We start from the raw sequence: 24,473 nt of genomic DNA on the forward strand, positions 1-24,473 counted from the left end.
GTAACAACATGCAGAAAGCTGCAAATAAACGTCTCCTTTATGGGATTTGTTTTATGTCTCTCAATTAGGTATAGAACTTTTACAATTATGATATAATTCAGATTTTCCAGCACTATTGGTTAGATGAGTTCATTCTCCAGGTTAATTTTCTCACTGTGATGATGTTTATAACCCTGTGGAGTTGTTTCTACTACGTAGGTGACTACTGATGCTTGTCTCACCTTGCTTCTTGGTCTGCTTACATAGGTAACTTTGAATTAAGTTTCAATACCATTTGTATTTTTCTCTGTATAGTCTGTAAGAAATGCCATGCGTTAGGAAAAAAAGATGAGTTAAATTGAGAAGAAAGAAAGATTGTGCATATTTATACTTTACTATAAATATTCTTTTTTTAGATTGATTGTTCAGAATTGGATTTAAAAATTTTTGGGATTCTTTTTTTTTTGTTGTTGTTGTTGTTGTTGAGATCACTTGTAGATTGCCATGCAGATGTAGGAAATAGCACAGAGAGGTCTGTATTCTTCACCCTGTCCCCCTCAAGGATGACGTTTTGCAAAAGTAACCAGGTTTTGACATTGATACACTCCACGAGCTTACTCAGATATGATTCTTTGAAAAGGCAGTGAACAAAGGCAATGATCTCACCTTAAGGTGAGGATAATAATTTTTGGACAGATAAAAGAAAATCTATGGGTAAAAAGAGCCTGGAAATGATTTCCGAGGACCTTTAATTGAAAGCTAGAGTATTTAATGTGATGCTGTAAAGAGAATGTCAGCCTCTATTACTAATTTCAGTTTCAACAGAGAGGATGGGGTAAATGCAAATTAAAAATAAATTAAGAGCAGATGTTGAGAAATCCCTTTCATTTAGGGGATAATTAAGTGGTGGAAAGGTTATTGGAGTTCAGCAAATAGTGCTGAGATGCTCAGAAATCATAATTATTCAGGTAACAGGTGCTTTTCTTAATGTACTGCTGCTGTGGAGGTTTTGAGAACAGGAGAAACAAGAGGCTGTTCCTGTCATCCTGTTTGTTAAGTCCTGTCTTTCAGATCTTTAGCTGATCACTATGCCAAATTTAAATTCTAGTATATACCTGGTATTTCAGAACTTTTGGTTCTCTTAATGTTCAAGAAAAAACACAAAGTCTCCTTTGAAATCTCTGGGGTTGATGGTACCTAAGTTTTTCATTTGCTGCTTTGCTTCTATGATGTGTAACCCAGGGTGGATAAGACACAGTTGCAGCTGTCAAGTGTCTGTCACCTGCAGCGGGCAGTTACAAAGGATTTTAAGAAAACAGATTAAATAGGCAATGACACAGTTTTAAAAGCGAAACAGCACAGGTTGCCATGTGAGTAAGTGGGAGAGGTACCCAATGTCTAGGGCACACAGAGGCATCTTGGAAGAAGCGCTGTCTAAGCTGTGATCTGAAAAGTCATTACAAAGGCAGAGAGCAGGAGGGGATGTGGAGGGCTGTGAGCACACTGGAAATCAGTGGCATCTTACAGCTGGGGAGGTGAGCAGGTGAGCAGGTGAGATGTCTGAGAAGTAAGTGGAGACCAGGCAATGAAGAGTGTGGTGAGCCATTGCTGGGAGTTTTAATTGCATCCTAGGGTAATGAAAAACCCCAGGAGTGGTTTAACATAATAATTAAAAGTTGTCTTTTAAAATCCCAAAGTATTCAGCAAAATGGAGGCAATTGGAGGACATCATATTGAGTGAAATACAAATACCGCATATTCTCCCTTAAATGTAGGAGCTGAAATTAAAATAAAAAAGAAAGGCTAGCGCCTTGGCTTAATAGCCTAATCCTCCGCCTTGCAGCCCCAGCACACTGGGTTCTAGTCCCGGTTGGGGCGCCGGATACTATCCCAGTTGCCCCTCTTCCAGGCCAGCTCTCTGCTATGGCCGGGGAGTGCAGTAGAGGATGGCCTAAGTGCTTGGGCCCTGCACCCCATGGGAGACCAGGAGAAGCACCTGGCTCCTGCCTTCAGATCAGCGCGGTGTGCCGGCCGCAGTGGCCATTGGAGGGTGAACCAACGGCAAAGGAAGACCTTTCTTTCTGTCTCTCTCTCTCACTCACTGTCCACTCTGCCTGACAAAAAAAAAAAAAAAAATAAATAAAAAAAAAAATAAAAAAGAAGAAAGAAAGAAGAAATGTCTGTGTGTATCAGTATTGCTACAAACACAGTTTTGTAAAACTTTGTTTTATACCTTTGTCAAACCAGTGGTTAAGAATGTTATGCTACTATAGTTTTGATGATTTGTGGTTACTTTAAAATTTACTGTATATGGTTAAAATGGTCATTTTTCCATTTAATTATTGTTTACAGCTATTGCCTATATTCCCAGTAAACTAGGATCTTTTTGCTTTTCACTTGTTAAACTTATTTGGTGAAAAAAAAATCCTGAAGTATTCAATCTAAAACAAAGCACTTAAAATTTATCCTCTCTTAGTATTTTGATGTGTTTGCTTTAGATAATATTATATTTTATTTGTATAAAGGCAGTTTTTTTCTTTAAAAATTTTTTTTATTTATTTGGAAGGCAGAATGACAGATTGATACAGAGGGACAGAGAGAGAGAGAGAGAGAGAGAGAGATCTTCCACCTGCCAGTTCATTCTCCAAATGTGTACAACAGCTGGTGCTGGGCCAGGCCAAAACCAGGAGCCAGGAGCTCCTGGGTCTCCCACATGGGTGGCGGGAACCCAAGTTCTTGCTGCATCATCTGTTGCCTTCCCAGGTGCATTAACTGGTGGCTGGATGGGAAGCAGAGGTGGAACTTGATTCCAGGCACTCCCATGTGGGATACAGGTGTCCCAAGTGGTGACTGAACCTATTGACTAAAAGGCCTGCCCCTAGATCATATTTTAAAAAGCTAATTATATAAACAGATGAATCTCAGAAACAATTTTGAATATAAACAAAAATCAAGACACACAATGTATTGAATGATCCAGGTTGTAAATTCCACAAACCAGTAGAAATTACACTGTAATGTTTATATACTCATAAATATAGAACAAAATACAAAAACATGGATGGAAATGATAAACACTAAATTAATTTAATTCTCAATGACAGTAAAAATAGTATCGGAAACAAATAGGAAATCATGCTAACTTGTCTAAAGCTGAGTAATGATTATCTTCAACCCAGTTTTGCAAATAGAATTGGAGATGGAGATTTGTGGGAACTTGAGAACAGTGCCTAAATAAGTGAGAGAAGGAGGGAGGGGCTGAGGGAGAAGCTGACCTGTCCACACAGGGCCACCATCAGATCCACAGGATGCTCAGGTAGTGAGTTGACTGTTTAGGGATTTCCAAAATTGAGAAGAAGGTGTTTAGTCGTGAGACCTGTGTTTTGACCAGTAGGTTTTAGGCTGACTCTGGATAGCAAGTGAGGTGCCACTTTGGGCAAGGAACTACCCTCAGCCAAGGGTACTTCCTGCGTCCTCAGCTGTAGACACTTTGAGCTGCTGTGAGTGTGTATGTTTGTCTGGATCCCGAAAGACAGATCTCCTAGTGAACTACCTCATCCACTGCAAATCCAATACCTCATTTATTATTTCCTATTTGTTCCATAAATATGAAATATTAACTTCCAATTTCAAATGCACGTACCCCATACCATAAACTCTAGCTATAATATCAAGTTTCATTCTTACTGTTTTTTTTTTTCTCTCTGTTTTTGGCATGTAGGGTTGCAACCTTCTCTCCTGCTCCAGGGTTGAAGGCATTGCTACCTCTGAAAGTAGAGGGCTGATCTGATCCTGTTTGCCCTTGAGAGCAATGCTCCAGCTACAGCATGGACAGTGGAAGATGTGGGTGTTGGATGAGGTTGAGCTTGGGGACGAGGTTGTCATCATTGAGAGACATTGGAGGCCTAAAACAAGCTAGTAGTAGTTGGAAAGGAGGAGAGGAAGCTTGTAAGCTTTAAATAGGTAGGATATAGGGCCCTAAAAGGTGGGCAGTGGATGTGACAGGGAAGGAGTTAGCTGGCTTTGGTGTCAACACTGGCAGGTGAAACCTTTCTGTTAAGGTTTTTTTGGGGGAGGGCGGTGGGTGGGGAAGGACAAGTCAATTTGTAGGGTGAGTTAGAGGTACCTGTGAGATATCTAGGAAATATGTATATATACATGCAAAGTTACGTGGAGTCATGTCAGATACTCATATGCCTTTTTGAGAGTGGCTTGGGCTGGGACAACCCAGAATATTGGCAGTTGGAGTCTTGACTACTTTCCTCAGTAATTTGTGGCAATCTTTTAAAGCTTTTAAAATTTCATCAAGGCCTATGTTGCATTTTATTTCTTTGTCTTTTCTGAGACCTTTTGCTAGCCCTAAAATGAGCATTTAGAGGCGGGGAAACTTGAAAATGCTAGATAACAGCAGTGGGAGATGAGGAGTTAAGTGATTTTTGATTTTTTCATGTTTTTAGCAGATGTTGGCAGCTGACTCCTTAGTTGTTGACTGTATTGAGCTCCTAGGGTCGTGGGAAGCCAACATGTGGATGTGACTCTAGTTAACCTGACTGGGGCTTGGAAAGGCAGTGGGGAAGAGGACCATAAGTGCCTGCAGAGTGTACAAAAGAGTGTATACTTGTGCTTCTGCACATTTTCTGGGAAAAAATGTCCACAGTTTTCATGATATTCTCAAAGGAGTCCTGTGACTCATTGAAAAGTTAAATCTTACGAGGGGAAGGGTGACATATTTTTAGGGCTGTGTCTTCATGGTGTTTTTTTTTTTTTTTTTTTTTTTTTTTTTTTTGTGGAAATGACATTGGCAGTCTAAGGCTATGGCATGAGTGTAGGGCCCCACACAATTGCTCTAACTCAAATTTTGGGCCTTGTTTTGCCTCTGCTATCTCAGAGCCGTTCAAGCCAAAGACCTGGTTTTTAGGATTGGGGGCGGGTAGGCAATATTTGAAGGGCAACACTTCTGATAACGTTTGACTCAGTGTTACATATAATGTTTTATTTGTTGATGAATTTTTCACTTTTGTTGCTAAAAGTGACAAAAATTGGACATAAATTACTAATTAAGTGTCTAGTTCATAATTTTAAAAAAATTAATGGAATTGCTTCATCAAATTCAGGTGGAGTGGGTATCATAATGCTTTATTTTTTTCTGTCATCAAAGGAAACTTCTCTATCAAAAATGTTGCTCTATTTGTTATGTCGCCATTTCATGTGGCTTCTTTTCTCCCACCCCTCTCACACTACTAGTAATGAAGTAGTGTCCCCTTGATCCTCATTGCACATCCAGAGCATGCTCTCCAGCCTACTTCTTGTGCCACTGAAGTGCATCACCAACCAGACCTCACTGTTGAGACTTCCACCCCCTCTCCCCTTTCATCATACACTTGTTTCTCAGTGGTTTTAGATCCTGGTTTACTGTCACTCTCATTAATGTTGCATTGTTTAGTGATTTTATTTTAAACATAGCTAATTCTTCCTACACCCTCCCTTCTCAGTTTCTTGAACTACTCTTTCTAGTGATCTTATCTTCCCCTCAATGATTGTGTCCTAGATCATGTCATCACTTATGACAGCAGCCCCTCCAAAATCTGAATTTTAAGTATCCGACTTTTTTTTTTTTTTGACAGGCAGAGTTAGACAGTGAGAGAGAAAAACAGAGAAAAAGGTCTTACTTCCGTTGTCTCACTCCCCAAATGGCCACCACGGCTGGAACTATGCCGATCTGAAGCCAGGAGCCAGGTGCTTCCTCCTGGTCTCCCATGCAGGTGCAGGGCCCAAGCACTTGGGCCATCCTCCACTGCCTTCCCAGGCCATAGCAGAGAGCTGGCCTGGAAGTGGGGCAACCAGGACAGAATCTGGTGCCCCAACTGGGACTAGAACCCGGTGTGCTGGCGCCGCAGGCGGAGGATTAGCCAAGCGAGCCTCGGCACCGGCCAAGTATCCCAACTTTCTGCCCACCATATGTTATGCAAGAAGTCTTCAAAAAAATTCATGGGGAATGTGTACTGTGCAGAAATTATGCGTGGATTTCCAAAATTTTTGTACCAAAATAGACTTATCTTTCAATTCAGTTTTTTCAGAAACTTTCTGAAGTACCTTGTACTTCTAGTTCATATTCTCTTGTTTTTTTTTTTTTTTTTTTTTTTACAGGCAGAGTGGACAGTGAGTGAGAGAGAGAGACAGAGAGAAAGGTCTTCCTTTGCCGCTGGTTCACCCTCCAATAGCCGCCGCGGCCGGCGCACCGCGCTGATCCGATGGCAGGAGCCAGGTGCTTCTCCTGGTCTCCCATGGGGTGCAGGGCCCAAGCACTTGGGCCATCCTCCACTGCAATCCTGGGCCACAGCAGAGAGCTGGCCTGGAAGAGGGGCAACCGGGACAGAATCCGGCGCCCTGACCAGGACTAGAACCCAGTGTGCCGGCGCCGCAAGGCGGAGGATTAGCCTGTTGAGCCACAGTGCCAGCCTAGTTCATATTCTCTTGTGTCTCTGGCAATCTCTAAAACCGCCGAGGTCTCGTCCGTTTATTCAATTGCCATGATGCTCTCCTTTCTTCCTTCGTGTCTTGTCTTGGCTCTTAGATTCCACGGTCAATCACAGTCACTCCTTGCACATCCTCCGTCCCCTTGCCTGTCTTGCTCTATCACAGCTGAGTCAGACTCCACCCCTGCTTAAATCTAACTCTTCTCTTTTTCTGCAGCAGCCCCGATGCAGGTGAACATGGCTAGAGTAAATCACACAGCCCTAATTCCTTGCCTCAGTGCAGTTCCTGGTCACAGAGGAGACTCCAGTGTTGCTCTCGGTGTTCCAGATGATTCCTTCACACTCTCTCCCCCTTCCTTATATAGTCGCCACATCTTCCCCGTCCTGACTCTTAATTGAACACTTTGCCTGCTGTTGTCCTAAGAAAATGGAAGTGATGTTAAGAGGAAATCAGAAGCTCCAATACAACATCTGTCTCCAACTTCACGTCTGTCTGCAGCCAGGACCTGCCCACAGTGATGCCATCATGTACGTGGTATTCCATCCTCTTGTATCACTCAAGGATGTCTCTCCTTTCTCTTTGTCATCCTTATTGTCTCCCTGTTAGTGGGTTCCTTCCATCTGTTGCATTAAACATGCCATTGACTTTCTTCTTTTAAAGAACTTCACTCTTGATTCCATGTGTCCCTATAGCTACTACTCTATTTCTCTCTTCCCCTTTATGAAGGAGTTCTTTATCAGTTTCATATCCTTGGGCTGGCATTGTGATGCATCACTTTTTAAAAAAAAGATTTATTTTATTTTATTTGTTTGAAAGGCAGAATTATAGAGAGAGGTAGAGACAGAGAGGGAGAGGTCTTCCATCCGCTGGTCCACTCCCCAAATGGCTGCAATGGCCAGGGCTGAGCTGATCCAAAGCCAAGACCCAGGAGCTTCTTCCGGGTCTCCCACATGTGTGCAGGGCCCAGACTTTGGCCATTTTCTACTGCTTTCCCCGGCCATACCAGAGAGCTGGATCAGAAGTGGAGCAGCCGGCACTTGAACCAGCACCCATATGGGATGCAGGTGCTTCAGGCTAGGGCTTTAAACCGCTGTACCACAAGCATCAGCCCCTTGAAGTGTCACTTTGAGTCCTGATTGTTCCGCTTCCGATCCAGCTTCCTGATAATGCACCTGGGAAGGTAGTAGAAGATGGCCCAAGTATTTGGACCCCTGAAACCCATGTGAGTGACTAGGATGGAGTTTCTGGCTCCTGGGTTTGGCCTGGCCCAGTCCTCTCTATTGAGGGTATTTGGAAAGTGAACTAGCAGACGGGAGATCTCTCTGTCTCTCACTGTTTCATTTCTTCTCAACTAAATCTTTAATAAAGACAGAGCTTCATATCTCTTAAGTGTATCTCCTATCCTCCTACTGTCCACTCTTAGTTCTTCAGTCATTCTTCTTTTTGGTTCTCTTTCTTTTTAAAAAATTGTTTATTTTATGTATTTTAGAAGGAGAAGAGAGGAGAGAATGAGAGAGAGAGAGAGAGAGAGAGAGAGAGAGAGAGAGAGAGAGAAAGCGAGCTCTGATTTATTGGTTCACTCCCCAGATGCCTGTAACAACTAGGACTGGGCCAGGCTGAAGTCAGGAGTCAGAAATCCAATCCAGGTATTCCATGTGGGTGGCAAGAACCCAATAGCTTGAACCATCACTGCTACCTCCCAGGGACTACGTCGCTAGGATGCTGGAATTGGGAATGGAGCTGAGACTCTAACCCAGAAACTCTAACATGGGATGTGGGTGTCCCATCTGGTGTGTTAACCACCAGGCCAAATGCCCACTCTTGTTGATTCTAAACATCAGAGGGCCCAGCGCATGTTTTCTGGATCTCCTGTCTATTACCACTCATTACCTTTTTTTTTTTTTTTTAATTTGACAGGTAGAGTTATAGACAGTGAGAGAGACAGAGAGAAAGGTCTTTCTTCCGTTGGTTCACTCCCCAAATGGCCACTACGGCTGGCATTGTGCCGATCCGAAGCCAGGAGCCAGGTGCTTCCTCCTGGTCTCCCATGCGGGTGCAGGGGCCCAAGCACTTGGGTCATCCTCCACAGCCCTCCCAGGCCACAGCAGAGAGCTGGACTGGAAGAGGAGCAACCGGGACTAGAACCCGGTGCCCATATTGGATGCCGGTGCCACAGGCAGAAGATTAACCAAGTGAGCCACGGCACCGGCCCCCACCACTCACTACCTTTGTCATTTACCACTCTCCTCGTTTTAAATATATCTGAATGCTGGACTCAGATTTTGATCTCTGGCCCAGACCTTTTCCTCTGGACCTATATTTCCAACTGTCCATTCAACATGTCCATTTGTATGTTCAAATCTGAAATTCTGAACTCCTGATCTCCCCTGCCTTTGTCAGTTTTGTGTTGTTATAACAGAATACTTGAGACTGGGTAATTTATAAAGAAAAGAAATGTATTTCTCACAGTTCTGGAGGCTGGGAAGTCCAGTATGACAGCATTGGTGTGTAGTGAAGTTCTTCCTGCTGAGTCATGATGTGGTGAGTGGTGATAGGACATTACATGTTGAGGGAACAGGTGCACAGGCCCAAGTGTCTGTTTCTCTCTCTCTCTTTTTTTTTTTTTTTTTTTGACAGGCAGAGTGGATAGTGAGAGAGAGAGAGACAGAGAGAAAGGTCTTCCTTTTTGCCGTTGGTTCACCCTCCAATGGCCACTGCGGCCGTCACATCTTGCTGATCCGAAGCCAGGAGCCAGGTGCTTCTCCTGGTCTCCCATGCAGGTGCAGGGCCCAAGCACTTGGGCCATCCTCCACTGCCTTCCCAGGCCATAGCAGAGAGCTGGCCTGGAAGAGGGGCAACTGGGACAGAATCTGGTGCCCCGACCGCGACTAGAACCCGGTGTGCCGGCGCCGCTAGGCGGAGGATTAGCCTGTTAAGCCACGGCACCGGCCGAATAATTTTTTTTTAAGATTTTTTTTTTTTTTTTGAAAGAGAGTTACAGAGAGAGGTGGAGACGCAGAGACGGGTCTTCTATTCGCTGGTTCACTCCCCAGATGGCCACAATGGCTGGAGCTCCGCTGATCTGAAGACAGGAGCCTGGAACTTCTTCTGGGTTTCCCACATGGGTGCAAGAGCCCAAAGACTTGGGTCATCTTCTACTGCTTTCCCAGGCCATAGCAGAGAGCGGGATTGGAAGAGGAGCAGCCGGGACTAGAACTAGCACCCATATGGGATGCCTGCACTTCAGGACAGGGCTTTAACCCGCTGTGCCACAGCACCGGCCCCTCTGTTTCTCTTCTTATTAAGCCACTAATTCTATCATTGGGGTTCCACCCTTGTCACTTCATCTAACCCTAGTTATTTCACAAAGGCCTTACTTCCTAATACAACTAACGAACTTGTGGTTTAAGTTTCCAACCCAAAGCTGATCCCATAGTCTTGTACATCTCTGATAAAAGAACCTGAGTCTTTGAGTTGCTCTGGTCCCAGATTTTGGACTTGTAATTCTTTCTTTTGTATTCACACCTAACCCAGCAATATGTCCTGTTTGTTCTGTTTTCCAAACTCTGCTTATCCTGACTCATGTTTTGCCATCTGCATTGCTTCCATCCTTTTTGAGGCCATCCTCACTCTTGGTTGAATTTCACCCTTCCTGTCTCCTGCTTCCACCCTTAGCTCACTAAGGCTGGTCTCAACCCAGAAGTAGAGCGATCCTTTTCAAAAGATGAGTAGATCATGCCACTCTAGGTTCACAAATCTGCAGTGCCTCCCCTTTGTACTGGTAAGAAAAACTACTGACCTCCAATGGTTTACAAGGCTCTGATGCCCCCACATGGCCTCATCTCCCCTTACCCATATCTGCTCGCTGTACACCACTGGCATCCCCCAGCTCAGGCCTTGGCCTGAGTGCTCTTCCCATAGAGAACCGTTCGTGTGGCTTAATCTCTCTTTTCCAGGATTCACCTGATTCGAGCTGGGAATGCTCCTTTCTACAGCTCCCTCTGCCCACTTCCCCTGCTTTATTTTTTGTTCTCTAACACCGCCTACAATTAACTCACCGTGTGATTGCTCTTTCCCCTAGAATGTCTACGCCACCAGTGTAGGTATCTATCTGGGTTGAATCACTAGTGTCTAGGACAGGGCCTGTGCTCAATAAATACATGCTGAGCAAAAAGACCAAATTGTGTTTTGCTTTGTTTTCAATAGATGTATAATTCCTGAGACAAATATCAACTTATTCATTACTGTACTGACTAGTTTGTTCCATGTCAGCCTTTAACTGTGGTTCCCAAATGCTGATGATGGATCACATGGTGTTATTATTATTTTTTAAAAAGATTTATTTATTTATTTGAAAGGCAGAGTTAGAGTCAGAGGCAGACGCAGAGGCAGAGAGAGAGATCTTCTATCTGCTTGTTCACTCCCCATATGGCTGCAATGGCTGGAGCTGGGCTGATCCGAAACCAGGAGCCAGGAGCTTCTTCCGGGTCTCCTACGTGAGGTGCAGTGGCCCGAGCACTTGGGCCATCTTATAGTGCTTACCCAGGCCATAACACAGAGCTTGATTGGAAGTGGAGCAGCCGGTTTCTAACTGGCGCTGATATGGGATGCCAGCACTGCAGGCAGTGACTTTACCTGCTATGCCACAACTCTGTCCCCTTCTGTGTTTTTTTTTTTTTTTTTAATAGTCAGACATGAAATACAAAGACTGAGGTCAAAGAAGATGGATATATGTCAGGATATGGTTGCCCGCTGCATCCCTTTTTTCAGGATTGTCCTTTATTCTGTGTTTGCATTGCTTTAGGCATAAAAATATTCATTTGATGAAATGATGGTGACTTTTTTTTTTTTTTTTAATGAGATGTATTCTGACTTAGGAAGCTTTCTTGGGAAGACCAGCATATTCCAAAAGGGCTCACATGTAGGGTACTTGAGACAAAGATGTGAATACTTTGCTATTGTTATGTGATTTTATTTTTTGTCTTGGAAGTCTTTCTTCAAAGAAGTCTTAGGTGGAAGGCCATTTAAGGAATGTAACTGAAGCAGGATGTGGCTTTCTTTTTTTTTTTTCTTTTAAATTATTTATGAGAGAGAGAGAGAGAGAGAGAGAGCTCGCCCATCTGCTGGTTCACTCCCCAAATGTTTACAATAGCAGGGCTGGGCAAAGCAGAAGCTAAGAGCCCAGAACTCAGTCCAGCTCTCTCAGCTGGGTGGCTGGGACCCAGGCACTTGAGCCATTACTCGTGGGCTCCCAGCATGTGCACTATGTAGAAAGCCAGAATTGGGAGCAGAGCCAGGACTTGAACCCGGGCACCTTGATATGTGACCTGGCATCCTAAGTGGTGTCTTAACTCCTGAGCCGAATGCACAGGGAGTGGGAGTGGCAGGCAGGTAGCCCACCTGAGGCTTCTGGAGGTCCTTCATGTCTTGGAACACAATTAACAATCACAGCTTTAGCTACTAAATTCTAGAAAACATTGAGAACTCTGTTAAAATGCAAGTGCTCCTTTAGTCTCAGGGAGGAGCTAGGTTTTAGTATTGGCTCTGCAAACAACCAGCTGTGTGACCTCGACTAAGTCACTCAGTCTCTACACAATTAATTGATTTGTTTGTCAGGTAAGGAGTGTGGAGGAGGTGACCTCACACTGACAGCTTTATAGCTCCTGGAAACCAAAGTGTTGGAAAGGGTTGTGTTCTGGTGCGTTTTTCTTCATCACTATAATCTCAGGTTTGTCAGCACTGATCTAGTGACCTTCCCAAAAAGGAGGGTACTTCAAAAAGTGAATGGAAAAGTAGAATTGAAAGATAAGTTAATTTTGAGGCAAAATGTTTTTTGAAATTCATGCATAGTTTTTTTTTTTTTATAATATATATTTTTCATGAACTTTTTGAAGACTCCAGGTATGCCTGGATTTCAAAAATGTTTTTGCACCAAAATAATCTTATCTTTCAACTCCATTTTCCATGAACTGATTGAAGTACCTTCCTGTTCCATACACATGGATTCTTACCAATGACACTGACATTGGGATTCTAGCAAGATTAGATGATGACATTTGGGATAAAGATTTTTATCTCTAAATTGGGTTGGAAAACAAGTGCCAGCTTATTATTTTACACATTGAAAAAAAAGAATAAAAAAGTCCTACAGCGTTTAAAATTCTTTGCAGTACTCTCCTGTAGAGGTACTTTAGGGAGTGGCTCAGAACGGAATCAGGTGGGGTGGTTTTGAATTTAAGTGTGGCCTCCCTCTGACTTTTGGAACTTGAGCAAATTGCTTAGCTGCTCCATGACTCAGTTTTCTTATTAATTAATTAGAAATAGTAGTAGCACCTATCTCCCCATGTTATAAATATTCCATGAATTAAAGCAATTTGGCACATGGAAGCACCCAATAAGTGTTAGCCATTACTGCTGCACAATTGTTTGTTACAGAAGTCCCCCCTTATCTACAGAAGATGCCTGAAACCTCAGCGAGTACTCAGCTCTGTGTGTACTATGTTTTTTCCTATGCATGCGTACCCATGATAAACTTTACCCTTTCACTTAAAGGGTATGCATTGTTAATTTCTGGAAATTTCCATTTAATATTTTGAGACCATGATTGATTGCAGGTAACTAAAACCATGGAAGGTAAAACCATGAATAACCAGGGACTATCATATAATGTGGGAGTATTTCTTTCTACTAATTTACAATAAGTAGGTAAACAATAGTTTTAATCATATTGCACTAGCACAATTTGTGTTTTATTTCTTAAATATGTCCAGAATTTTGCTTTTTTGTTTTGTGCTTATATTTAATGAGAATAGGCTATTTTATAGAACTTTGGGTGCTATGGCTAATTATCATATGTAATTCTTTCTTCCTTCTGTATTTATATATATATATGATGTATTTTTCTGGTAAAATTTTTGAAAAAATACAATTCTGTTTTATACAATATCTCTCCATCTTCCATGTTCTTTTAATTTGCTTGCTGAGACTTGGTCCTATATTCTTAGATCTGGGATCACAAGCAGTTTACTTAGATCACTTGCTGATGAACTAGTTAAGGAGAGGCTAAACTGATGTACAGTAACACCTCAATATACAGTGGCTCAGCTGAGATTGAAGTTATTTTCTCTTGCAAATTAGAGTTCAGAGTTGGTGGGTGGTGTAGGGTGGGTAGGTGGCTGTGTTCCAGGTAGTCTCTTGGGAATCCTGGTTTCTTCTCTCTTGTTCTACCATATTCTGGTTGGTTGAGGTTAGCCTCTCAACATGATGTCCAAGTTCTAGTCCAAGGGAAGGATAAAGAGAAGTACAGCATAAGAAGTTTCTTTGTAAAAGGATGGACCCAGAGGTTTCATTTGTGATAGCTTTTCACATCTCTGTGCAGCTTCCTTACGTGGCCTCATTAGCTACAAAGGAGGTTGAGAAGGGTGGTTTGTGGTGAAGCAGCCATGCGCTGTGTGGGACTAAGAGGACTGGATGTCTGGGACTAAAAAAGAAGAGGAGGAGAATGAATAGTAAAAAATATAATTTTATAGCAGTTTGGTGGGTCAGGCTGGAATTTGGGATTCTCTTGACTCTTTGGGGTTTTTTGCCAGAACATGGAAGTAAGGGGAGAGCTGGCCCCTGGTGTCCAGCCTGCACGCTTTCCCTTTGTTTTCCTGTGCTGGCTTGTGGCACTTAGAAGGACTTTGTCCTCAAGTTTGTGGATAGCTGGACTAACATTCATGGTCTCCCTCTTCCCCTTACTTGCAAACAAAAATGAGATCTACCCTTGAGCAGTAAGGTTAGGGCTTATGTGAGCAAGGGTTAGTGGGGTCCTGTGTCCCTGGACCACACTTGAGATGGAGCTGCATGGATCTGTGTACACATATCCCCTTGGCCTAGTTATCTCTCCATGCCATGGCAAATGGGAGGGATGGAAGAGGGCTGGAGAAAGGCCCCCTAAAATGCAGGATTTAAGGTGGGTGTTTGGACTAGATGTTATTTGGGATGCCCAAACCCCATTATTGAAGTACCTGGGTTCATGTCCCAGCTCTGCTCTCAAATACGGCTTTCTACTAATGCGGACTTGAAGGCTCAAGTAGTTGGGTCCTTCCTACTCTCATGGGTTACCTGGATTGGGTTCTGGGCTGCAGGCTTTGGCCTGGTGCAGCCTTGGCTGTTGTATGCATGTGGGAAGTGAACCAGTAGAAGGAAGTTCTCTCTGTCTCTGTGCCTCAAATACATACATTCATACCTACATACATACGTACATAATTACTGCAAGATTTAAGGCAGAGTCCTTTCTTGTCTAGACCTAAGGATGGTTCTGTAAGAAGCAACATTACATTGATTCAGTTCTTGAAATTTTCCATTTTCCTCATGTTTCAGCTTTTTAATATTCATATTTATTTATAATCCACATGTTATATATTAAATCTATTTGGGGTTGAATATCTTTGAAATGAAATGCAGTGTTATCTTAATGGGTGGTAAGGATGTCAAGGAGTAGGGAGGGAGGTGGGAGAATATTCACTTATTTAGCTTAATGTTTTCAACAGCTTAAGAAAAAAAAAAAAAAAACAACCCACCCCAAGCCTTTGAGTGGCCCTTGTGATTCAATGGCACTTTGCCCAGACTTCTGGGAGCCAGTGTTGGGAATGAAAACTAGATGCACTTAGAAAATCTAGAAAAAAAGTGATTAAACGAGTCATAAGAATGTGCTTGATGGCTTGGGTCCTTGAGAGAGCAAGTGAAATTCTGTAGTGGTCTGGTTTCCTGCTTCCCTATCTACTTGGCCTTGTAGTTTTCCCCTACTCCTCGTGGGCCCTGACTCTAACCTGTCCCAGCCTGAGCCACGGCTGCGTTCAGTGATTGTGACAACTTGCCAAAGGGAAGAATAGGTTAAAGTCTAGCGCACAGAACCGCACTTGGGTTGAGCAGCAAGCCACCACCTCCTTCAATCTAGGGATAGGTTATGATGCAAACTCTCAATCCCTTATCTAAAACTCTCAAAAACAGATGTGTTGCAGAATTAATGGTTTTCTTTTTTCCATTTCAGAAAGGTTATGGACATTACATTATCTTTGTAATATCTCCCCTGGTGAGAGTGGGGGTGGGTTCTGGGGCAGCACCTTTTAATTAAATTTATTAATGTTTCTGGAGTCAAGTGTATGAATATTTATACTAAGTGGGATACAAACAATAGCCTCAGGTCATTTCAGGTTATGTCAGCTGCCAAATGGGTTAAGGAAAAAAAAAAAAAAAACCCTCTGGGTTCCAGGGCTTTCCTGGTGCTGGCAACGTGAATAGGCAATTGTGCACCTATAACGGTGACTTGTTTTCTCATCATTGACTCTGTGCCATTTTACGTAGATGGCATTGGAAGTGCTCACAGGTGACCTGGGAGGGAGATATTTTATGACTCCTTTCTTTTTTTCTGTAGAGAAGGAAACTGAGGTTTAGGGAGGTTGGACAGCTTTCCCGAGATCAAGAAAGAGTGCTCCTCTACAGGCTGAAGCCAGGACGCCAGGCCCTTACTGCCCTGTGAAAGGTTTCTCATTTTCTTGTTTGAAACACAAGTGCTTGTTGATTCCGTTGTCGTGCTTACGGATAGCTGGAAGAGAGTGTGACAGTAAAAGTACCATTGGATGCAAGCACACATCAAGTCTTCACTCTTGGGGAAGCAGTGCTCCTGGTGTGGTCTGCGAACTATCACTCTCTGGGCAACATGATGGCTCCTCTGCTTGACCTGGCAGAGGCACTGGGTCAGCGTGGGCAGCGCTGGGAAACGCAGGAAGAGGGGACTCTGTGGGCGTTTGATGCCGACTGAAGAGATTGGGGAAGGGGAAAATGGCCCTAGGTGGGCAGAACCCAATTCCAAATTCTTGTTCCTGTTCTCTTAGAGCAGTCACCCTTTGTGCTGCTGCTTGCTGATATGTCGTCTTTGTGGATCTGAGGCCAAGGCAGCCCCTTTGGGTAGACAACTGTGGAGAGGCACAGTCCCATGAGTACCCTCCTCAGTTGACTGTGACTTTTCCCACGTGCCACCATGTGAGCTGCATTCCGGCCCTGTTTGCTACCTTGGCCTGAGGCCTCTGTGCCGTGGGCAGCCTTCAGACAGCTTGGCGTTCCTAGGAATCTGCCTGAGAACACTTTATACGTGTTACAGCCCTTGGAATTGTTTGATGGTCCTCTGGTGGAGTAGCCACTTGGCCTGAGAATGCCATGGCCCCGAGACTGCTGACACCAGATCAACACTTGGTGGCTTGTGGCTTGGCTGCTTCCTGGATCAGGACTGTTTCTTTTCGTTTCTTTCTTTCTTTTTTTTTTTTTGTTTTAGACAGGCAGAGTGGATAGTGAGAGAGAGAGACAGAGAGAAAGGTCTTCCCTTTCCCTTTCTGTTCACCCCTCAATGGCCGCTGCAGCTGGCTGCGCCGTCTGAAGCCAGGAGCAGGGTGCTTCTCCTGGTTTCCCATGCAGGTGCAGGGCCCAAGCACTTGGGCCATCCTCCACTGCATTCCCGGGCCATAGCAGAGAGCTGGCCTGGAAGAGGGGCAACCGGGACAGAATCTGGCGCCCGGATCGGGACTAGAACCCGGTGTGCTGGTGCCGCAGGTGGAGGATTAGCCTATTGAGCCGTGGCGCCGGCTGGATCAGGACTGTTTCTTACACACCCTTCCACTGACACAGAAGACACAGCCAGGGCATCTTAGGACTTATTTCCCCCAAGTGTTTTATTTTTCACTACCTCCTCATCTTCCATGATTGAGTTTAAAATGAATAGATTGATAGTGGTTCCTAGCCGGACGTATGTGACAATTGGTAGCTCTTTCTGATCATATAGTTCTCATTCCTGTATTCTGTCACACTGGGCCCAGTGCTGCTGCTGTTTGAGCTGATGAAAGCAGACATGTTAAAAGAAAGTGTTGGAAATTAGAAGATCTGAGGAAAGGTATTAGTACAGCAGTTGCTTGGTTAGCAGTATCTTCAATTACAGTACTTTAATTTAAAATTAAACATAATCTGTTAAACTTTTACTTCATGTAATGTATGGGTCCAGGAGTCTAAGCCAAAGTCAGTGTGTGTGTTTGTGTGTGTGTTTTAAATAGGAAGTATCTGGGTATACATTAACTTTTAAAATTGTAACCAGTTACCCCATAAAAGCCAGTAACGTGTGAACTAATTGATTTCTTGTGAAATCCAACAGCACATGGGGAAAATTAATTTTAGATGGAGAAAATATTTCCTAAAAGAGGGAGGCAGAGTGCTATGTGTATGTAGTGCGTCTTTTCAAATATAGTGTTTCTTTTACTCCCTACAGTAATTCTATGGGGAAGATATACTTGTTTTTATTTCAAGACAAAGGCATATTTGAGTTCTTCGGTAGATCTTATGGTGAGTTTTTTGTATTATTTAAAAGATGTACATCCCATCTTATTCCAAATTCCTACAGAAAGTCACCTAAAAAGTAGGATTTTTGAAAAAAAAAAATAGCAAAAATGCAGAAAGAGGAGGAATGAGTTGATTAGTGAGATATGGCCAAGAGGAGATAATGGACAGAAATCCACCTGTTTTATATAAGATGTCCTATCCACTTATTAAACTTTGCATATAATTTGTCTCAAAGTGTCACATTAGGCAAAGCAGTGAGGAAGATGAATGGTTAGTTGTAGGATGGTCGTTATTTATGAATTTTCAAACACACATTTGTAAGACATGAAACATGGTTTTGTTTTTATTCCGTTTCTGGTTCTAAGGCCCCACCCAAACCTATTTCCTAGACTCTCATAAGTGGGGCAGGAGTGATGTGGGGGGAACTCTCTTCAGCTATATGAGATACCTTGATTAATAGAACTCATTTGTGGCAGTCCTTGTTGTAAACCAGGTGCAAGTGAATAAAATCATTTTTAAAACATAGATTGAGAGGAAGTTCTCCAGTGATTTTCTTGTTTCTGGATCAAATTTCAACTTTATATTCTGGTGTCCTGATAAATCACCCAGTTGTTGTACTATGAGGACAGTACCTCCTCTTACCTCTCTTTTCATTGATCCATTCTGCGAAGTGGTAGGACCCTTCGGAAGTTCTGTCCCAGGACACTTTGCCGTCGCCATTTGTGGCTTTCTGCTCTCACAGCCCGTCTTCACCCAGCTTTCTCTCTGGGCCCCACACTGCCCTTCTTCCCTGGAAATAGCTTCCAGATGGGACTGTTGGCTTTTGACAAACCTCAAGTCTGAACGCTTTACCAGTTTTTGACCTATTATCTCTTTCTGAGTTTCATTTTTGGCACAGGTACTCTGCTTTTATGATTTTTTAAATACCCTGTAATATAAACTGAAAATACTCAGGAACTGAGGAGCCTGCACAGCGTTACCGCTGATGGGGAGTGCCGTGCAACTCTGCACGACTCTCTGCTCCTTAGGAGCAGCTTTCCTTCAGTGGAGTCCTTCTTTCTAATGCCCATTGCTTTATTTTATTTTATTTTTCAAGTGTCTATCATCTTTTTTAAGAAAATTTTATTTAATGAACATAAATTTCCAAAGTACAGCTTATGGATTACAATAACTTCCCCCCCATAACTTCCCTCCCACCCACAACACTCCCCTCTCCCACCCCCGCCCATTGCTTTAGTTCGGGGCACCCAGGGGTAATGTGCTATGTAGCTTAATGTGTAAGGGGATTAATGTCTTTTGAAAAAACAGAAAAAGTCTTCTGTATATAAAGTTAATTAGAAACGAATCCTAATGAAGAATGGGATGGGAGAGGGAGTAGGAGGTGGAATAGGAGTGGGGGTGGGAGGAAGAACCACTATATTCCTAAAGTTGTCTTCTGTATATAAAGTTAATTAGAAACGAATCCTAATGAAGAATGGGATGGGAGAGGGAGTAGGAGGTGGAATAGGAGTGGGGGTGGGAGGAAGAACCACTATATTCCTAAAGTTGTACCTATGAAATTTGCATTCATTAAATAAAAGCTTTAAAGATTAAAGTGAATTTTCATAATTTTATAATCTTTAGTTATGCTTTTTACATTACTCTTTTTATTTTTACAAGTTAAAAGACACTAATTTCCTCCCTTTTTTATTTTTAAAGATTTATGTATTTATTGAAAGGCAGAGTTACAGCAAGTTAGAGGGAGAGACAGAGATCTTCAATTCACTGGTTTGCTCCCCAAATGGCCACAGTTTGCCATCCTTGGCTGCCTTCCCAGGCCATTAGCAGGGAGCTGGATGGGAAGTGGAGTAGCTGGGACTCGAACTGGCACCCTCATGGGATGCCGGCACTAAAGGTAGTAGCTTTATCTGCTATGCCACAGCGCCGGCCACAACTTCACCCTTTTCATGTCTCAGAGTAGAGTGTCTTTGGTGAGGCTAAGGCATGGACTAGTTTCTCCTTGGTGATGTTCTGAGGCTTGTGGAGTTTCTGTATTTGTGTGGTGCCCCTTGCCAGAGAGCTCGACACTTCAGATCTTGTTGATAAAATGCTGTAACTTGTTTTATGAGCTGTTTCCTTCATTCTAGGGATTTAGAGTGCTCTGTCTCACAGTAACTCGGTTGACACATTCTTCTGTTCCTGTCCTCACTGTCATTAATATAAGAGCGCATTGAGGATTTTCTTGTAGAATTTTATATCCTTTAACATTTATTTGGAACACTGTATGTACTGATCTTCAATTTGTGGTCCCTGGTTATTTAAAGTAAATTTTTAAAAGTGCCAATTCTGGGTACAAAATAGAATACAATGGTTATGCTGTGTTTTCGAGGACCTATAGAATCATGAAGATTAAATGAGATGAAAATGTTTGGCTAGTATTGTTTGAGGCTACTGCTTTTGTTGTGGTCATTATATATATATATATTTATTATATATATATATATTTTGACAGGCAGAGTGGACAGTGAGAGAGAGAGAGACAGAGAGAAAGGTCTTCCTTTTACCGTTGGTTCACCCTCCAATGGCCGCCACAGCCGGAGTGCTGAGGCCGGCGCACCGCGCTGATCCGATGGCAGGAGCCAGGTGCTTCTCCTGGTCTCCCATGGGGTGCGGGGCCCAAGCACTTGGGCCATCCTCCACTGCACTCCCTGGCCACAGCAGAGAGCTGGCCTGGAAGAGGGGCAACTGGGACAGAATCCGGCGACCTGACCGGGACTAGAACTCGGAATGCCGGTGCCGCAGGCGGAGGATTAGCCTATTGAGCTGCGGCGCCGGCCATTATATATTTTTTAAAGAGTTATTTATTTGTTTGATAGAGTGACACAGAGAGAAATTTTTATTCACCGATTCACTCTCCAAATGACTGCAACAGCCTAGGCTGGGATGGGCTGAAGCCAGGATCCAGGAGCCAGGAACACCTGTCTGGTTTCCCACATGGGTTGCAGGGGCCCAAGTACTTGAGCCATCTTCTGCTGCTTTCCCAGGCACATTAGTGGGGCGCTAGATTGAAAGAAAGGCAACTAGGACTTGAACTTGTGCTCTGATTTGGGATCTCAGCTTCACAAGCAGTGGCTTGATCTTTTGCACCAGGGAGCTGGCCCCTGTCATTCTTATTATGATCATTTCCTTTCTTCATTCTGCTCTCCCATGCCCTCATGGTGTCATTTGCTCTTGACTTTCTGCAGGCTGTTGATGGTGACAGTGGGGACATCTCCTGACCCAAGTTACCAGGCCTGGCTGAATGGACTCTGATCCATGTTTCTGGCCATTCAAAACTTGCCTTTGTGATTATGGTTAATAATCATGAAAATAACTATTAGGAATTAATGATTACAAATACTTATTTTGTAGTTATTATGAAATAATAAATAACTTGGTTGGGATGTGCCTGGTGCTCAGATGTACACAATTGGATGATCTGGTTCGATCTCAAAAGTGTAAGAAGTAAGGGATGAGGGAGTAAGGAAGCTAAGGAGAGAGAGAGGATCCTGCAGAGAAAGACAGCTGCTCCTAGCCAGGGTGACAGAGGCACAGACACTCAGCAGAAAAATTGGTGCCATTTTCTCTCTTTTCTACTTCTCTCCTTCAGTTATGGTGTGAGCTTTTAGCATCCAGGTTGATGATGAACTAAATGTTTGCCTCATTTAATACTGGGGACATTTACCTGAGTTGGCTTTTTTAAATCTGTTAAGCACTTTCCTAATTCCTGTGTTTCTACTTGTGCCTTTTTTTTTTTTTAAGCAGATTCTCTTATTGCCTTTTCCTGCTAATGGGGATGGAGTGTGGGACGGTGCGGTTGAAAGCACTCAGATAAGCTGACGGTGCGGCAGTGGGTGTAGGGCACAGCTGTTTGGAGTCAGCTGATGATCTTAAATCATCTCTGGCTCCTCTTATTAAACACACTTGCACACACTTTAGTGTTTGCCTAACTCCAACCTGAAACATCATATGAAATACTCTGGTCTATTTAATGGTTTTCTGTTATTTACACATACACACACACACACATCCCACCTCACATCACATCACACATATATACCCCATATCTGATATCTGGGTATATGTGTATACACATATACTGGATAAGTGAGGAGTCTTCAAAAAGTTTAAGCAGAATGTATAATATGAAAAAAGTACACATGAATTTCCAAACTTTTGCAGCAAAGCAAGTCTATATTTCAATTCAATTTTCAACCAACTTTTGGAAGTACTCTCACATGTAACATATGTGTTTGTGTACACATACATATTCACACACATATGTAACATGCATATATTTGTTTAAATGTAACAAAACTCTATGAAAGAGGTACTTCCATTATCACCCCCATTTTATGTCAGGTGGCCAATGCAGAATACTTAGGCAACTTGCCCAGCGTAGTGTAAGTAGTGAATGACAAACCTGGAATTAAAAAGAAATCTATTTAGTTGAGAGGCAGAGAGACAAAGAGATGGAGAGAAGGAGAGAGTGAGAGACAGTGAGAGCTGTCTGGTTCACTCTCCAAATGGCTGCAACTTCTGGGGTTGGGTTGGGGCTGGGAGCAGCTAAAGCCAGGAGCCAGGAACTCAGTTCAGGTCTCCCACATGGGCAGCAGGAATCCAGGTTCTTGAGCCAGCACTGCTGCTTCCCATGGTCTGCACCAGCTAGAAGCTCGAATCAGTAACTGGATCTGGAAATCAAGTCCAGGTACTCTGGTATGGGACAGTGGTGTCACAACCATGTCTTAACGGCTTGGTCAAACCACCTACCCAACAGAGCTGGAATTTAAAGTTGGGCAGCTGTACCACATTCTCAATTACTACCCTGTGTTACTTAGTCTCTAACTCCAAATAAATAATATATAATTATAGTGAATGAGGCCAGAGTTATTACTAGAAAACTCAAGAAACTGTACAAATGATTCCCTGCTGTGTGTGCTGTGTTGGTGAGCACCTATTGGGTGCATCTGATAGATTTATCATCTCTCGACTCAAACCCGAGAGTGACTTTAGCAGCTGCCCCACTGTTTAATTCCTGGACCAGGCATTTATTTTGACCACCAGATTCACTCTTGTGACTCATCACTAAGGGCTTCTGTGTTTTCTTAGTAGGATTTGAAAAATAAAGTTTGGCTCAGAGACATTCTCCCCACAGGGGCCTATTCAGTGATATTCAGTGAGACTGACGTGGGCAGTGTTGAGGAGTATATGCCACTGCCTTGAACAATCTTGCTTGTATGAAGGAGTAGGAAATAGAACCTAAAAACGTAGATGTGAAGGGAGTGTCTAACCCTGGAAGCAAATCCTGTTTACATGTGGAGAGTGGCACTATTTTGCCTTGCCCGGCAATTCCAGGTCTGATGCCTACATTTCAGTCACAAAGATGTTCACAGCTATGAAGGATAACCTTGGTAATTCTTAAATTTGGTGAATGGATTGCTTCTTTCAATAGGCTCTTAAATTGTGATCACTAATTAAATTGTGAATTAAGTAATAAAATTTTATTTTGTAAATATTCTAATCTAATTCACCTTCATTCTTCTTATCAAGACTGGTTGATGGGTTATTATAATAGACAAAAGTATGATAATTTGAATGGGGTCCAGAACAGTCCCTCCTCCCAAACCCAAATTCATGATGGGCTGGGAAACATTACAGAAAACACATTTTTGTGAGAATCTCCTCTGAATGTTAGAGGATGCTAGATTCTCCTGGGTGTGAACCCATAAAGCACGATGTCAATATTTGCCTTAAAGTTTGAAGTCACTTCATAGTGATTACCTTATTTTTTTCTGCTTAAACTTTCACAGAAACATTACAGTTGAAACAAGGTAAAGGAAACAATACATCATTAAATTGATTTCTTTTTCTCCGTCATCTAGTATCTTTTGTGATATCTTCAATATTTATTATAGTGTGAACAAAATGGTTTTTATAAGCTTCCATGACTTGTGGTGGCATAATCCAACTGACTGTACGTAAGCTTCTATATGAAGTAAGTTTTGGATAAAAGCTTCCAATTTTATGACTATGTTGGAAAACCTTACTTTTGTCGGCTTGAGGAATTTCTGCCCTCCTTTGGTAGCCATAGCCAGTTTCAGTTTTGTGAGGGGATCTTGGTATCCAGCTGTGAAGTTCTTTCTTGAGAAATTATTTCCATATCTCATCATGTTGCTTTCAGAAACACACGTGTTCTCTTTCGGTCCAGATGGGGACTGCTTTCTGTTTTCAAAACTCATCCCAGGCCTTTTGCTTGTCAAGAGGCACCCTGGAGGCTGAGCGTTTGGCTTATAGAAACCTTTACATTGGATGTCTTTTCATTCATTATTAATGTTCTTGCTATAGTTGTAGATTTTTTTCTTTAGTCAATATAGACAAACTTTTGAATTCTGTGTACATTTCAGTACACATTTTTAGAGATAAAATTTATTTTAAAAAGTTTTGAAGTTTAGTGTGGTTTCAGATTTTCTGTCCATAAAGTATCTGCATTGAGGCCTCAGAATAGCAGCTGTCATTTGGTTGTACTGAATTACTAAATGTAAGATAACATTTCACATTTGAAACAGGAAAAGAAAAATAGTTTTATGCTTTAACTATACAACTTACCCATGTATGAAGTCATTGAATACATA

The 24,473-nt window shown here is 42.7% G+C and overlaps 1 protein-coding gene across 5 annotated transcripts in view; it reads left to right on the plus strand.

Moving 5' to 3' along the window:
- The window catches only part of UTRN (utrophin), a 591,543-nt gene that overhangs the window by 19,289 nt on the left and 547,781 nt on the right, over positions 1–24,473 (plus strand). The gene's annotated exons all lie outside the window — the stretch shown is intronic.

Source organism: Lepus europaeus, chromosome 3 (assembly GCF_033115175.1).
Source record: "Lepus europaeus isolate LE1 chromosome 3, mLepTim1.pri, whole genome shotgun sequence".
NCBI classification, from domain to species: Eukaryota; Metazoa; Chordata; class Mammalia; order Lagomorpha; family Leporidae; genus Lepus; species Lepus europaeus.